Source organism: Dendrobates tinctorius, unplaced genomic scaffold (genome assembly GCF_039654945.1).
Source record: "Dendrobates tinctorius isolate UK_male_01 unplaced genomic scaffold, ASM3965494v1 ptg000201l, whole genome shotgun sequence".
Lineage (NCBI taxonomy): Eukaryota > Metazoa > Chordata > Amphibia > Anura > Dendrobatidae > Dendrobates > Dendrobates tinctorius.
The window spans coordinates 11,597,888-11,610,362 of NW_027361868.1; positions in this window are offsets into that span (position 1 = coordinate 11,597,888).

Sequence of the window (12,475 nt, forward strand, 5' to 3'; positions counted from 1 at the left end):
ACGTTCCTGTACCACAATGCAAAGCGTTATTTTGGCTCCGAAGACAATACAGAGCCTTCTTCTACGTGTCTTAAAGGGCATCTGTCTGTTGGATCAACCCTCCTAAGCCGTCTATATGGGTGTGTAGGTCACAGGAAGCTGAATAAAATGATACTTTGATATCTACGATCCGATGTTTTATTCTAGAGAAATCCACGTTTTTCTTAATATGTAAATGAGCTGTTAAGATCTATGGGCCGGACGTAGATCTCTCCAAGAATCTGCCTCCAGAGATTATTTTAAATGAAAGGGGGCTTTACCAATGTGAGTCATGTAATGACTGATAAACTGCAATCCTGATCTACATGCCTCACACTCTTTTACGTCAAGATGGAGTGCCACCTTTTTTTTTCTTTGGATTTGATGAGTAAAGATGAATAGATGGAAAGACAAATAATAATAGAAGACATATGATATCTACTGTATATAGAGAATCTGATGTTATATAAGATAAATATGAACCAGATAAGTGAATATATTATTGATATAGTAAAACGACTAAAGGTTTAATGAGATTACAACATTTTCAAGGTCCACAAAAAGTGTCACCATCATCTGATCCTCACCCAGGAGTCGGGTGCCAGGGATGTGGCTCTTAGTTTGGTGTCAGATGACCTTGGTGACATATCAGGTGTCATTGGCGCATAGTAATATCCTACAGCTTCCAGTCTTTGTGGGGGGTTTTCTTGACTCATTCATGTATTGGCTGTGAAGCTGGTGGATGTGCCCTGGAGTCTGATGATGACCTTGGTGCTATCTTGTCCTTTTCTTTGAATGCACAAAGCGTTTGACGAGCCCTATAGACGCGAGAAGGAACGCGCTAACGACAAAAGCTCTGTCTCAGGAAGTTAGAGCGTCCCAGGAGTGTCGAGCAAGAACTGCCGTTCACTGCCGGTGGCAAAGTATGCTAATGAGCATGTAACATCAATATCATGAAACCGTAGACCCGGACCTTTAAGTAACCCCTTCAGGACAACGCCACATTTTTTTTTTAACTTTTCATCTCGACATTTCAAATAATTTTTTTTCAATCTTTGCATTCATGCAGCCAACTGGGGTCTAGAATTTCGCAGTTATCATATGTGCTACGTATACAATAGCGTTCTTCATTTATTAATTTAATTGTGGGTTACAAACACTGAGAAACCTTATTCTGGATCATGTTCAGACGTTCAGTATTCAGTTAGTATTTTACATCAGTATTTGTAAGCCAAAACCAGGAGGAGAACAGAGGAGACGTATAATAGAAACACGTCACCACTTCTGGATTTATCACCCGCTCCTGGTTTTGGCTTACACATACTGATGTAAAAATACTGACCAAATACTGACCATGTGAACATGGTGCTCTGATCAGACTCTGATCAGAGTGTCATCAGTTTTTCTCGGAGGTGGAGAGAAAAAACCTTGTCTAGCCTCTCGACTCTGTCAGTCTGTGAAAATCAGGCTGCACTCTGATGTCTTCCAAGGGTGGCTCCATTGGATGTCATTTGAGTGCAGTTCGTTGGATATCATCCAAGTGTGCCTCCGTTGCATGTCATCCGAGTGCGGCTCTGTTGGATGTCATCCGAGTGCGGTCCGCTGGATGTCATCCGAGTGCGGTCCGCTGGATTTTATCCGAGTGCGGTCCATTGGATATCATCCAAGTGCGCCTCTGTTGGATATCATCCGAGTGCGGTCCGCTGGATTTTATCCGAGTGCGGTCCATTGGATATCATCCGAGTGCTGCCGTTGGATGTCATCCGAGTGCAGGCCGTTGGATATTATACAAGTGCGGCTCCGTTAGATATCATCCTAGTGCAGATCCGTAGGATGTCATCTGAGTGTGGTCCTTTGGATGTCATCCAAGTGCGGTCCATTGGATGTCATCCGAGTGCAACTCCGTTAGATGTCATCCAAGTGTTATCCATTGGATGTCATCCAAGAGCAGCTCCGTTGGATTTCATGCGAGTGTGGATCCATTGGATGTCATCCGAGTGCAGCTCCATTGGATGTCATCCAAGTGATCCAATGGAAACCACCCGAGTGTGGCTCCATTGGATGTCATCTGAGTGCAGCCCGTTTGGATGTTATCAAAGTGCAGCCCAAGTCCAATGTATTTCATGGACCCATAGGCTAAAATTGCCGACTTTGATCTGACACTAGGATTAAAATCGGACATGACTTCATCTTTTTCCTCTGATCACCCGGTCTGAGGAAAACATTCGGTCATGTGCAGAGCCCCATAGAATATCATGGGTATGAGTGCTATCCATGAAAGCCATGGATAGCAGTCGTGTGACATAGTCTGTCGTGTGTACAAGCCCTTAGGCCGGTTTCACATGTCAGTGGCTCCGGTACATGTAGTGACAGTCTCCTCACGTACCGGAGACACTGACACATGTGCACCCATTAACATGAATGGTTATCTGCACGTGTCAGTGTGTATTCACGGACACACCATCCGTGTGCAAAACATGGAGACATGTCAGTGTTTATGGGAGCGCACGGTCCGCAAAACGTACTGAACACGTGCACACGGAGAACAGTTCACACTGTCCTCTGTGTTCACGGATGGCCGCCGGGGAAGAAGCGCTACTGTAAGCTGCTGTTCCTGGCGGCTGGTGCTGAACGCGGCTGTAATTCTTCTCTCCTGCTCTGTCGGCAACAGCGAGCAGGAGAGAATGAATGAAAACCTGACGTGGGGTCCCCCTCTGTTTGTAAACGACCCCGGCAAAACTCACAGCTGGGGGCTGCTATTCTCAGGCTAGTAAGGGGCCATTGATTTTGCCCCCCCCATTGACACCTCTCCATTACTAAGCCAGGCTAAGGCCTCTTTCACACATCAGTTTTTTAGAATTAGGCCTCTTTCACACATCAGGTTTTCGCCGTCAGGCGCGATCCGGCGCTTTTGACAAAAACCGGATCCGGCGAAATGCAATGCCGGATCCGGTTTCCCCCCCATTGACTTGCATTTGCGCCGGATCGCGCCGGATGGCCATGCGTTTCATCCGGTTTTCGCCGGATCCGGCAATGTGTCGCAATCCGGCGTCTGGAAAAAACGGCTACTGTAACGTTTTTTGTCTCCGGCGAAAAAGCCGGACACGCCGGATCCAGCGCGTCCGGCTTTTTCACACAATGAAAGCCTATGAGCGCCGCAATGCGCCGGATCCGGCGACCGTGGCCGGATCCATTTTTTTTGGTCTGAGCATGCTCAGTAGCTCTGCCCACAAGACACATATATAAAAGCATGACAGTGGGAGCCTCAGCCACACCCAACATGCCACCCAAGACAGCAACCAGGCGCAGGAGAAGGCAGGAGACCACTGCAGCAGCACCATCAGCACCACCACCACCCCAAATGGAGCAGCAAATGGAACATGCTGAGGAGGGGAGTCCAGCAGCAGATGAGAGACGGTAATTATCAAATCCCTCATTCCTCCAAACTAGGGCCATGGAATATCAAGATATTCATTGGCCCTTTGTTTCTCTTTATTCAACAGCCGCCCAAGAGATGCAGCAGCAGCAACAGTGGCAGCACTGGCAGCAGCAGTAACACCACCCACAGGCATGGAGTCTGGCCAGCAGGAAGACAGCACATCTTCTTCTGGGAGCCCTCCCTCGCATCGTCAGCGTTTGACGGTAAGTTTTTATTTCCAAAATCCATCATCTCTGTAATATACAGTCATATGTAAAAGTTTGGGCACCCCTCCTTGTGCAAAGTGCACTGTATTGTTGACCGATGCACAGTGACACCATCTGCAGCAAGATGATGCTGCAGGTCTTTGGAGGTGGTCTGTGGATTGTCCTTGACTGTTCTCACCATTCTTCTTCTCTGCCTTTCTGATATTTCTTGGCCTGCCACTTCTGGGCTTAACAAGAACTGTACCTGTGTTCTTCCATTTCCTTACTATGTTCCTCACAGTGGAAATTGACAGGTTAAATGTCTGAGACAACTTTTTGTATCCTTCCCCTGAAAAGCTATGTTGAATAATCTTTGTTTTCAGATCATTTGAGAGTTGTTTTGAGGAGCCCATGATGCCACTCTTCATAGGAGAATCAAATAGGAGAACTACTTGCAAGTGGCCACCTTAAATACCTTTTCTCATGATTTGATACACCTGGCTATGAAGTTCAAAGCTCAATGAGGTTACAAAACCAATTTAGTGCTTCAGGAAGTCAGTAAAAAGTAGTTAGGAGTGTTCAAATCAACAAAATGATAAGGGTGCCCATACTTTTGCACCGGTCAAATTTTGTTTAAATGCAGATTGCACATTTTCTGTTAGCACAATAAACCTCATTTGAATCCAGAAATATAACTGAGTCCATCAGTTATTAGACATATGAAACTGAAATACCTGTTGCAAAAACCAAAATTGTTATAAAGAAAAAAGGTTAACATTAATAGGGGTGCCCAAACTTTTACATATGACTGTATGTATATTCATTGCCTTTTATTTCAAAACAGGAATCACAAGCTGAAGAGGAGCTCCCAGAAGAAGAAGGAAGGGGTGGACAGACACTTGGAGTGGGCTCACAATTGGTAAGTTTTTGGCATCAAACACAACATCACACTACACACAACACATAGAAAACAATGTACCGCAGACCACACACAGCAAACAAATGCCTACATCCAAAGACATAACATTTTATGTTTTCTTCTCTAGTCTTCCCAATCTGGTGCTCGGCCAAGAGGTCCTCGCAGTGCCTCCCAGGGTCGTCGGCGACAGCAACGCGGCGGTCACCAGCGTGTAAGTATAAATATTTTTGGTTTTTTTTTTTTTGCATTTTTTATTTCATTTCTTTTGTGGAGGCTAATTATGTTATTTTTGTCTTTTTCTTTAACAGCCTTCACAACGTGCTTCCGACTCTGACGGTGAGGATGGAGGGATTGATGTGGACCACCTCATCGATCTCGTCAGAGAAAGGGAGCCGCTCTGGAATATGGCTGACCGCCGCCACGCTGACCTGATCGTTACCCGACAACTCTGGGAGGAAATCTGTTCGCTCCTTGTGGGCCGCTGGGAGGACCTCGATGCTCGGGCCCAGATTAAAGAGCGTAAGAATATACAGTACCGGTTGCTTGATGTAAACCAGTGTTTCCCGAACTCCAGTCCTCGTGGTCCCCACGGATCATGTGTTCAGGATTTCCATTTACTATGGAAATCCTGAAAACATGACCCCTCAATCACCCTCAAACGATTCGCCTCCGCTATAAAATCCGCCAAATTCTTCAAAATATTTCCAATCACAACATCCATCTTCACCAGTAACTTGCTCTTCTCTCCAACCTGCACTTTCTCCTCTACAACCTGTCAAAGAAGGGCTGTAGGAACATGCTATATATAGTTTTTCAGTAGCCAATCCCGTTCGGAAGTTTTTTTTACGGATCCGTCGAAGTAGGAGATGTAGGAATTTGAAAGGAATAGAATTCTGGAGAGGGCGAGAATTTTTTTTGGTGCCAGAATGGAAAAAGCAGCCGTAGGGGTTAAAATAAAGAAAGGAAATTATTCCGGGCATGCTCAGTTTTAAAAGACGGAATCCGTCACTGGATTTTTGACGGACAGTGACGGATCCTGCACCCATAGGCTTCCATTATAGCCAACGTCGGATGGCACTGGATCTGTCGCTGTCCGACGTACACAAAAAAACGTTCTTTTGTCCGTTGTCTCCGGCCGACGGACAAAGATTTTCTGACGGATCCGTCAGACGACGGATGAGATGTGTGGCCATCCGTCACAATCCGTCGCTAATACAAGTATATGAGAAAAAACGGATCCAGCGGCATCAGTTGCTGGATCCGTTTTTTTGACAAAACGACGGATTGTGACTGATGGCAAAAAACTGATATGTGAAAGAGGCCTTAATGTCACCTTACAATAGCAAGGTGACATTAATCCCTCATTAACCCCACTTGCCACCGCTACTGGGCAAGTGGGAAGAACCCGACAAAGCTCCAGAACAGGCGCATCTAATAGATGCTCCTTTTCTGGGCAGCTGGGGGCTGCTGTTTTTAGGCTGGGGGGGGCTAAGATCAATGGCCCCTTACCAGCCTGAGAATAGCAGCCCCCAGCTGTGAGTTTTGCCGGGTTGGTTCACAAACAGAGGGGACCCCACGTCGGGTTTTCATTCATTGATTCTCTCCTGCTCGCTGTTGCCAGCAGAGCAGGAGAAAAGAATGACAGCAGCGTTCAGCACCAGCCGCCGGGGATCAGAGCTTTTTGTAGTGCTTCTTCCCCGATGGCCGTCTGTGTGGTCCTCATGCGGCACACGGTTGCCACACAGATGTACCACGTATCCACACGGACGCAAATTCAACATAAATGTATGGGTCCAACAGTTGGGATGCCCACTGGTCAAGAGAAACCAGATCCCGAGTCCCTTAATAAATGGAATGGTAGTGTATATATACATATATATATATATGACCACTTCCACTTCTATGTGTCCATAAGAGCAATAGTGTGCATACGTAACCACTGCCAGTAAATTAAATGCTGGTCCCATTCACATGGAAGACACAAGACCCCTGTTTTCATGATACTCCAAGTGGCCGTATCTTTGTTCACCAGTAATCATACATTCATCACCCATCCTTTGGTCTTATAGACACGCCAGTGTCTTTTTTTTGGTGTGTTTGATTTTTTTTCACATTAATTTTTTTGGAGGGACTTTTTTATTGAAACTTTTCTGACCAGTTGCTAAGCGAAAGTTGCCGCTTCCCAAGTTTTTCTAACATTGCAGTGCATAAGTTTATTCTTTTCAGCATTTTTTAAGCGCTTTTTTAGGTGGGTTACAGAAGGAATCGCCTGAAAAAGACCATCTGTTCATAAATCCGAAAGGAAACTCTGAGAACCTGTTGCATCCAGGTGGTTTATGTTACAGCAGCGCTGGCGCCCCTGCACGTGTCCTCTTCCTTCTTCCTATAGGGACCCAGGAATTTGCACTCTCCTGTCCATGCTCCCTCGGCGTCTGCTTCATCCCCGGACCTGTGCATGGCATGCAGGACTCCTTGAAGTGTGCTTAGGGCACGCGCGGTACGGGTCTTTTAAAGGGCCAGAAAATGGGTTGCTAAAAACGTCCCCAGCCAAAAGCTGGGAGAAGTTTGGTATATAATATGATAAACCTGGCACTCAACTTAGTTATTTTTAAAATTTTAATGTATTCCACGGTTAAGTACATCAAACGTTTCGGTCATATCTTGACCTTCCTCAGTGTACTGGATATAAGTAAATACATGGTATTAATCAAAATTCATGTCAACAGTATAACAGTCATGTTGATGAGAAAACATATAGGAAAGAGAAAAAATTCAAACCAATAAAAATATTAATAAAGAAATCAATGAACAACAAACAAAAATTTGGAATATGCTCTAGAGAAAGTCACATCTTAGTAGTATAGAGAAAAAGGTCCTAGATGTGACCACACCACAAATAGGTGGTATATGAGCAAGAAATGCAGGGGAAAAAGGAGGGGAACCTACCTGACTGCTAATGTGAAAGTATTGGTATGTACAGGACAAAACCTCAAGTTAATCTTTGTTGCCGTATGGCACCTGTATGGATAATATGTATCATATAAAATATATGGTGTTGTAGGATGACAATATAGGTACCAATAATAACCCACCTAATGACATGTATGCCAAAGGACTGCCAGGAGAAATTGTAAATCGTGATCCTAGAGTAACAATTACAATCAAAATAGAACTTATGGTATAGGTATTGTAGGGGAGTGTAGCACATACCTAGGATATAAGGCATCCTCCCCTATTGGTAGGTGCCTTAGCAACTTTAATTATTCAGTGTGTATCCTGCTAGGTAGCTTTCAGGTCCCCATACCCATACTCTTTGATCCTGTCCACCCTGTCCGCTCTGTCTGCACCTGTTACAGTCCGTCCTGCTGAACCCATACCTGAATCAGCCCTGTCTGTGTATAGTCCTTATCCTATTCCTCTGACCTGCACCTGTGCTGCTAACCTCTTCTGCCCAGTCTGAACCTGCACTTGTGTACCTATATATGTGATCCCGTACCTGTGGCCGGCCCATCTTCCTGTACCAGTCATGCGTGTGCCTGACCCAACACTGGTCTTCCAGCCATACCATCCTGCTAACCAATTCCTGGACAGTCCTGCTTCCATGTCCCCCTTGGGGGTCAGCTGCCACGGCTCTGTGTGTCCATCCTGGAGTAGAACTTGGTGTTCACCTTGAGCAAGTCCAACCCCACCGTCAGGGGCTCTAGCAAAGAGTTAGGTGTTCACAAAGTTATGCCCCTCCAAGCTCACCCTGGACCGTGGCACAGTGGTTCTACAACCACGTGCGTAACCGTTTGTTAAGGCCTTGGAACCCACTGACTCATAGAATCATAGTCTCAGACCTGTATCATGAGATGATCCATCAGAGAGATCAGCAAGGCAAAATCCTATCTTACCTGCAGACTGTTAACACCCGCCTGGACGCTATGACATCAGCATCAGCCGTTGCATCCGCTCCTTGTTCAAGCTGCAGCAACCTCGGCAGTGACCATTCAATCCACAAGACATGCTTCAAGTCCTAGACCCCGTCTGTCTGCACCAACCTGTTTTCACAGAGATCCGAAGCAATGCTGAGGTATTAACCAGTGCTTGCTGCTGTTGGCCCACCAGTTTCCCTTCGATTGGGCGAAGGTAGCCTTTCTAATGTCTTATCTTGGAGGAGAGGCCCTGGTATGGCTCAATCCCTTGTGGGAGAGAGGAGATGCAATAGTCTCAGACCTTCAAATGTTCCTGGAGGCGCTCCACAAGGTATTTGACGAACCAGGCAAAGTTATTTCTGCTGCCTCTTCCCTGCTGAAGCTACGTCAGACCAGTCTATCTCTCGGCCAATAAGCAGTCCATTTCCGCTCCCTGGCTTCTGAATTCAGGCTGTAATGAGGCAATCGTAGCCTGGTTGGGAGAGATTGTCCTGAAGAATCAAAGATGAGCTAGCAGGTCAAGACTTTTCTATTACACTGGACCATCTAGTTTTTATGGCCATGTGAATTGACCTTCGGTTCCAGGAGCGATCCCAAGAAACGGTCCTTGAAAGAAAACCACTTTGTCTGGTCCCGTCCGTCCAAAGGCTGCTCACTCCTTGGCCTTCCACAACCGAAGCATCTCTAGAACCTATGCAAGTCAACAACGTGGGGGGCAGAGCAAAGGCAGGAAATCGGTCAAGTCAAGGGCTTGTGCTTCAACTGTGGAGAAACCAATCCTCTCACTCGCTCCTGTGCCAAGAAACCGGAAGACTCCAAAGCCTAGGGCTAACTTTGGCAAGATCAATTTCTCTCCACCATTGATTCTGACCGTATCTGTGTCTTGTGGAGGTTACTGCTTATTGAGACAGTGTACAGTATATGTATTCTGGTGGAAGGGAACTTCATACATCAAGCAGTGGTAGATTGCTACCAGATCCCCCTTCGACCATGCCAAGATCCATTGTTGGTATTATCTGTCATTTGGGAGCCCCTATCTGAAGCCGTTCAGATAGTCACTGAGCAAGTATAGCTCTGGATAGGAATACTGCACACTAAGAAGATCACCTTTTATGTGATTCCCAGCCTTTCTCACCTGCTTCTTCTGGGTCTTCCGTGACTCCACATGCATGAACTCATTTTGGACTGGAGATCTAGAGAGGTGCTTTGTTAGGGTCAGTCTTGTCATGAGAAGTGTCTTGTACCTGTACGACTGGTCTGGCCACCGGTGACATTATCTGCGCTGTCGGGATTACTATCTGCCTACTGGTCATATGCGGACATCTTTGACAAAAAATAAGCAGAGATGTTACCTCCACATCGGCCGTACTACTGCCCTGTAGACCTGCTTCCGGGATCCTCACCTCCACGAGATCTTTTTTTTATGTCTGAGTATTATCAAGGAGAATTTGGCTAGGGGTGTCATTAAGAAATCTTCTCCAGCTGGAGCCAATTTCTTCTTTGTAAAGAAAAAGGACAGGACACTCTGACCTTGCACCAATTATAGGGGTCTCAATTAGATCACAGTTAAGAACAAGTATTCATTGCCATTGATTTTGGAGCTGTTTGACTGCCTCAGAGGTGTTAGGATCTTTACCAAATTGGATCTGCCTGGAACATATATTCTTATCCACATACGTCAAGGAGATGAAGGGAAGACATCTTTCAACACCCGGGACGGTCATTATGAATGCCAAACTATGCTGTTTGGGCTTAGCAATGCCCCAGCTGTCTTTCAAGAATTTGTGAATAATATCTTTCGAGACCTCCTCTACACTTGTGTTATGGTTTACCTGGAAAATATCTTGTTCTTCTTTGAAGACCTGTCCTCTTATAAGCTGAACTAGAAATGGATCCGGAGAAGGTGTCTTCCATCCACGAGTGGCCGCTCACTGATGGACCATGGCACAGTGGTTCCACAACCACGTGTGTAACACTTCAAAAATCTAAATAGCTCTATAATATCCCATAAAGTGTTTTTCAATATTTATTCACCATACTCTATGGTAAATGCACATTACCTGTGCATGGGCATTACTCTGCAAAATAAAAAGATACGAGTCCTGGAAAACCACTTGAAATGACTAAAGGTCAGTTAAGACAAGCCGATGATTGGGATCAAAACCACTATCAGGTTGTGTAAAGAAGTAGGCATTCACTCAACGAATGAGTGTTCGTCCCCTGATTGGGTCATTCATGCCGGCATTAACAGTTTATTTAATCTAGCCAAACATTAAATGAGGCTATATGTGCCCAATTTGGACCTGAGCTTTTAAAATTAATAAAATCTATTGCTCCCAACAGCACGATGAAGTGCTGTCAAAAACAATGATTTTAATGCTGGCGTAAATGATTCCATCGCATTTGATCTTGTGATCATGCTCGTTCCCGATTCGAGTTGACTAAAAGGGTTTTAAATTCATGGTTTTCGAAAGCACATCATATCATCGATTGTTCTGTGCCCGTAGATTTGACTGCCAATTCTTTTGTATGTGGCCGATCGGTGGTTGAAAAAGTGTAAATTGGCCTCTAGACTTTTGACGTAGATGCTGGAAGTGGTTAAATTAAGTTTTTGCTTTTCCATCCCCTGGCGAATGTCAAGTTGGAAGAAAACAAGTGAATGAGGACAATGTTTTCTCCCCTCGTCTTGTCGCTGTGTGATCAACAGCCCCGTCTGCATATTTTTAAATCACATTAATGCCAAACACAATTTACAGCTGCTTATTGAGGGGCACAGCGGGTTACGGCTTTACAGACAGCACGGTTTGGAACTTCATACATCTCGAGTGACTGAAGTGCTGTTTTTAAGTAGCCCCGGCTCAGAGGACCCGCCGGGAACATGTCCTGTTCGCAACCTCGCAGCGAGGGACTCAACCGAGGCACTTTGCAGTAGCCAATTTTCACACAGCTCTGTGAAAGCCAGTCCTATAGGCTTCCATCCACTTCCCGGGAGTTAAAAGCCCGCATTAATTCCCTCTATTATTTCTGTACCAGGCTGCATGACGGTAGTACTGTAGAGATTTTTCAGACAAAAAAAAGTGAGTGGGATGTTAATTGCAATATGTCTAGAAAAGAGGAGGAAAATAAGAACTGTATGACAGCTGTTGAAGAAAAGCTTGGCTGCATCTTCATTCACAAGAGACTGTTAAAGCATTTCACCCTTAATGTATTTTTGGGAATTGAAGGCACCGTACAAAAAAAAAAATGATATAACATTGGATATGCAGAATGACAGCAAGGAGTGTCAGAGCGAATTTGTGAAAAAATTGTTCACTTTTTAGATTTTACAGAAAAAAAAGGATAAAAAAACAAACAAAAACATAAATAGTAAGAGACAAACGTGATATAATAGAGATTATAGTACTATAGAGCTACCTAAGCAATGCAATGTGGTATGAGCAATAGAATAAATGCAATGTCGCTGCCCCTAATGAACCTAGCGATCACGTGGCCCCCACGGCAAATCTACCGGGTCTTAGGAGACCAATATCAGCTCTGCCGAGGACTAATGTCACAAGATAGGGGTCTCGTCTCCCCTGCTTCCCATCAATGTCTTAGTACAGGGATTATACAAGTAAAAAAAAAATATAAAAGAAAAAATATAATATAAGCAAAAATAAATAAAATATAAAGAAAATAAGTGTCAGTTTGCTAATTTAAAGAATGATAAATCAAAAACCTTTTTTTTGTAAAAAAACTAAAAAAAAAATAATTCTTTAATAGGTATAGTATTGGTATTTTAACAAATAAAAAGTGAAGCCTGTTAAACCACCAAAAAAGGGGCTGCTCAAGGTAACCTGTCTCGTCAGCCATGCGGCCCAAACCATGAGTATCATGAATCAGAGTCTGGCCGTATGATTGGCATGAAAGGTACCGTGTTGTGAGTTTATTTTCCCCTTCACTACTGAGGCCCGAGGAACTCCCTCTTCTGGTAAAGAAAGGTAGTGAGCCTGATTATCAA